We start from the raw sequence: 5,387 nt of genomic DNA, 5'->3' as shown, positions 1-5,387 counted from the left end.
GCCCTTTAAGGCTGTCGCTGATGGGTTTATCCCGTTATGCAGAGCATAAGCACTGAAAAAATTAGTCCACGCCCACCTGCTGTGTGGGCCCCACCCGGTCCGTATAAATTACGTTAAGAGCGGGAAATCGGCTCCCAAAATAGCTTTTTCTTCAGCCATTTAGGAGCCAGTGAGGCCCGACGCTTAAAGGGCTACGCTTATACTCATAGAATCTGGGGTTACAGTACGTAACCAACGTTCTATGTCGTATAGGCTTCGCCCTTTAAAGCTGTCGCTGATGGGTTAAGGGCGAAGCGGATGTGGTCCTCGCCTCACTGGGTCCATTCGAACACAGTAAGAAGCGGAAGCTTGCCCAAAAAACGTCTTGTCACTCAGCTCCCCGTGTGCATAACTACGCATCTCGTAATTATGTGACATGCACAGACGCATGTTGAGTAACTATGCGTTCTGACAAAGCATGAATGCCCCCGGAAACTTTCAACGGGAAGAAGAAGTTGAAAAGAGAGGGGGGGGGGGGGGCATGAACCAACTGGTTCATGGCTGAACAGTATAACAGATTAATGTCCATGAATTGATTGGTAACAATAATCATGAACTGATTAGTGACAATAGAACCAAAATCACAGACACGACTTGTGACTGATAACAACATCTCACACTGAATGCATGCAGACAGAAGTGAGCTTAAGCAGAGTTCCATGAGAACAACAATATTCATTCTGTTAGAGCACTAAGGACAGAATGTGTCATGGAACGAGCCGTTACATCACGTAGGTAAAAGCGAATAAATGAGCAGGGTGTTGACCATGCAGCCGCAGTGCAAATGTCCTGCATTGACATACCATTATGCAGAGCAGTCGAAGATGCGATACCCCTGGTCGAGTGTGCTTAGAGGTTGACAGGAGGCCCTAAGTCTGATGCTCTGTAGGCTTCAGAAAAGGCCTCACACAGCCAGAGTGACAAGCGCTGGATGGATAACGGTGATCTGCAGAAGCATCTCTATAATGCACAAACAATTGTTGAGTTTGAAACGCATTGCAGCTGTGCGCGTCATGTAACACGTCAACGCCCGCACCGGGCAGAGAAGATGAAAAGATGCTTCCTCTTCTGATCTGTGGGGGGGGGGAGAAACCCCTCCAACGATATCACTCTTGATTTAAAAGAGTTCGTGATGTTTTAGGCATAAAAGCTGGGTTGGTCTTAAGAACAGCTGAGCTGCCCGTCAGCCTAATTCTAAGGCATGACGAAGCAACAGAGAGGGCAGATAATTACTTATCCTCTTAGCGGGTGTTAAAACCAGCAGCAGGGCTGTTTAAAGAGACAAGAATTTAAATGAAACCTGATCCAGAGGCTCAATTGGAGCTTTGATCATGGCTCGCAGGACCAGCGTTAAATCCCACTGTGGAACAAATGGACGTGAAGCAGGCCTATGTCTTTGTACACCTTTTAGAAACCGCTTCATCAGCGGGTGATTAAAAACTGTTCTGTCTCCGAACCCTTCATGGCAGGAAGAGATGGCTGCAGCGTACGTTTTAATCGTGCTGAATGCCAACTTCCTATCCATCAGCTGTTGAAGAAAGGACAGCACGCCACCTAATGGACATGAGGTGGCCTCCAGACCTTTCTCTGTACACCAGCGCTGAAAAGCCGTCCACTTTGATGTGTACAGGGCTGTGGTAGATGCAGCGCGTGAATCTTGAATTGTGCGCACTACCTCCTGAGGGAGACCCATCCTCTCTAAGCGGGACCGCTCAGCGGCCAGACCCACAGGTGCTGGCCTATTTCCGGGTAACTCCTGATCGCTCCTCCTGCTTGAAGGAGAGCATCTTCCCTCCATGGCAGTTTCCACGGGCGACCTGACAACAGACGCTGCAGGACTGGGAACCATGGTGCGTTCACGCGCTCGGGAGCTACCAGGAGAGCTGTCAGTCCCTCCTCCTGAACTCGGTTCAGGAACCGTAAAATCAGAGGAGGAGGGGGGAACGCGTACAGAAGCGTTTTGGGCCACGGGCTGTGGGCAAATGCATCCACCCCCAGCGGTGGATCGTCTCGTGGGCTCAGGGAAAACCATAATTGGCCCTGAGCGTTCTCTCGCGTCGCAAACAGGTCCACAGCTGCTTTGCCAAACTTCTGCCACGTCTGAAACATCAGGTCTGGATGGAGGGTCCAGTCCGCGTGACGTGGGCCGCCCCTGGACATCACGTCTGCTCCTCTGTTCAGAAACGCCGGGTATGTAAACCGCTCTGATGGAAAGCAGGTTTTGGTGAGCCCAACACAGTAGCTTCCGCGCAATGTGTAACATCTGGGCTGAACGCACACCCCCCTGGCGGTTTATGTACGCAGTAGTCACCATGTTGTCTGTGTGAATCAACACGTGCTGATTCTGTAGCACGGGAGCAAAATGTTGAATCACATTCAGCACTGTGCGACACTCCAAAACATTGATGTGGGCTGATGTGCGGTGGGGCCACAGCGCCCCTACTGCTTGAGATAGGCATGTCCCCCCCCAACCTGACAGAGACGCGTCCGTGAAGACTGACACGTGTGACGTGGGTCTGCTGACGGGGACTCCCTCTGACAGAGCCAGGGTGTTTCCCCAGTGTCGGAGGTCTGCTCTCACGGAGGGAGGGACAGTGATCATCCGTCTCTTTTGTTTTACTGGATCCACACGCAGACGCGTAAACCACCTCTGGAGGCGTCTCATGTGTAACAAACCCAGCGGGACCACTGTGTGAGCTGATGACATCATTCCCAACAGCTTCATGACGGAGACAGCTGTTACCACTTTGCCAGGTCTTACGTGGCGTAATTGGTTTTTTAGAGTGTCGATTCTTGTTTGTGATAAGCGAGCCGTCATGGTAATTGAGTTTAATTCCACTCCCAGATAAACAATTGTCTGGGCCGGGAAAATCGAGCTCTTCTTCCAGTTTATGGCGAAGCCCAGATTTAGCAGGTGTGATGCCAACACCTGAGCCTGTATCAATGCTTCCTGTCTGGAGTGAGACAGGAGCAGCAGGTCGTCCAGGTAAAACAAAAACTCTCATCCCTGCTCTGTGCAGTGGATGCAGGGCTGTCTCCACACACTTTGAGAACGTACGAGGCGCGAGGGAGTACCCGAAAGGCAGCCTGTTGTACTGGTACTTCATCCCTTGAAAGGCGAAACGCAGAAATTTTCTGTGTTTTGGGATGATTGGTATGTGAAAATAAGCATCTTTTAAATCGATGGAGACAAACCAGTCGTTTTTCTGGATGTTGTCCAACAGCTGTCTGTTCGTCAACATGTGAAAAGGTCTGTTCATGATCGCTTTGTTGAAAGCTGACAGATCCAGAATCGGTCTCATCCCTCTGGTCCTTTTGGGGACCAGGAAGTAGCGTGAGTAAAACCCTGTGTTTTCCTCCTCGTTGGGAACTCTTGAGATTACACCTTTTATCAGAAGCTCTTGGACTTCTGCATTTAAGGCTGAGACTTGGTCTGGTGATGACAGGACCGTCTCTATAACTCCTCCGAACGGAGGGGGTCGGGTTGCAAACTGCAGCGTGTAACCCTTGCATAACACTCTGTCCATCCATCTGTCCGGTGAGCATGTTTTTAACCACTCTGCGTGACGTTCGTGGAGTGGACGTGCGTTTAAATGATGTGCCGTGTTTTGAACGGATGTCATCCAAACCTCCGCCTCGACCGCCGTCATGCGTCACGGAAATGTTTTCCGCGTGACCCAAGGCGAGGCTTCCTCGAAAGGGCTGTTCTGCGCGCGCCCGTGCGCTGTGTCTGGATCGCGGGCCAACTTTCATGTCCGGGCGGGGCGGTGTGCGCTGAGGCGAGGCGTGTGTCAGCTGATGACGTCGAGAGGCTGCACGTTTAACGTCGCTGTGCGAACGTTGAGAGGTGGAGGGCGTGACGTCATCAACGCCGTGCTGTTGAAGTGAAGGTTGTGAGCCTCGCGGGAGCGCACGTTTCCTCTGGAGGGACGCGCGCCGCTCTCGCTGAGGGCGGGGCCCGTCATTGGATTCATTCAGCTGTCTCACGCTTATGTCGCCGTGAGCTGCCGATCGCTGAGACGCGATGGATGACGGCCGCTCGCGTTCATTCAGGAGAGGTGTGTGTTGTTTTCGCTGAGAGCGGGGACCTCCACCGGACCCGGCCTGCGGTCCCACATTTATCCCGATGTGAGCCGGTGAGTGCCGGGCAGCTGTGCGTGCATCATTGACACAGTGCCGTTGGATGGAGGCTGCTTGTCTCGCTCGGGTGCGCGTTTAACACCGTTTGGGTGGTGATCGTGCGGGTCTGATTGACAACAAGTTATTTCGCTTACCGTGGTGTCACGTGAGCGTCTGGGCATGTGAAGGAGCGGCGGTGGGTTTAAAAAACCTTTATTTAAGGCCACCGGCTCTCTCTGTGTGGAGGATGTGTGTGTAGCGGCTGTGAGCTCATCCGAACTTACAGACTGGCTAAAAACAGGCATTTTGATCTTTGAAAAATCATTTATTTCACTTCCTGTTTCATTCATACACACATCCTCCGCAGACCGTCATTTCTTAAACCTTCTCCCTCGTGAGCTCTGCGGTTTGTTTGCCCCGAGCGCCGTCTGCAGGCGATCTCTGGGGAAACGCTGAAGTGCAGGCTGCCGGACTGAGGAGGGGTGGTCTCTGGCGGGCGGGGCTGGTGGTGGAGCTGGGCGAGACGAAGCTGCTGCTGCCGTGGAGCGTCGATGTTTCTGCCTCTGCTCTCGACGATCTCTCCAGCGGGCTGGGGGACGGGATGAGCCGCGCGGCTTGATGAGATGGCGTACCGCTTCCGACATCTCCTCCGACTGCTTCGAATTTGTCAGCATGGTCGTCAGGCTGCTTCCGAACAGCGCGTCCGATGAGATGGGGCCCTCCATCAGGTCCTTGTGCAGCTTTTCCAGCAGCAATGGAGAGTGACGGAGCCAGATGGAACGTTGGATTACCGTCATCCACGCTGCAATCCTCGACAGGCCAACCGTGGAAGCGGCGCACATGTTGAGGACGGCGTCTGCCGATTTACACAGGGAGCTCTTTGTCTCCTCCGGCAGGTCTGAGGCCTCCAGCCTTTTCGACATGCTAAATGCTAACAGCGCCACGTTGTTGTTAGCCGCGGCCGCCTGAAAAGCACACTGGTGGGCTCTGTTGGAGAGCGCGGTCGCCACCTGGTCGTGTTTCCCCGGAGGGACGGGACGCTTCTCCAGCCTGGACATCTTCGCTCCGAAGGCTTCCGCGAGGCTTGGCTCCAGGGGGGGGGGAACCGAGGAATAGCGTCAGTTGCCTTACAGAGGGAGTTCTTTGTCTCCAAGGCAGGTCTGCGGCCTTCAGTCCCTTGGACATGCTATATGCTAGCAGCGCACGTTGTTGCTAACTGCGGCTGCCTG

The 5,387-nt window shown here is 53.4% G+C and overlaps 1 protein-coding gene across 1 annotated transcript in view; it reads right to left on the bottom strand.

Annotated features, from left to right (window-relative positions):
* itgbl1 (integrin, beta-like 1) overlaps positions 1 to 5,387 on the bottom strand; it is a 156,703-nt gene that overhangs the window by 66,788 nt on the left and 84,528 nt on the right. The window lies entirely within an intron of this gene.

Source organism: Nematolebias whitei, chromosome 13 (assembly GCF_014905685.2).
Source record: "Nematolebias whitei isolate Nwh7 chromosome 13, NemWhi1, whole genome shotgun sequence".
Lineage (NCBI taxonomy): Eukaryota > Metazoa > Chordata > Actinopteri > Cyprinodontiformes > Rivulidae > Nematolebias > Nematolebias whitei.
This window is presented reverse-complemented; position numbering and strand designations above follow the sequence as displayed.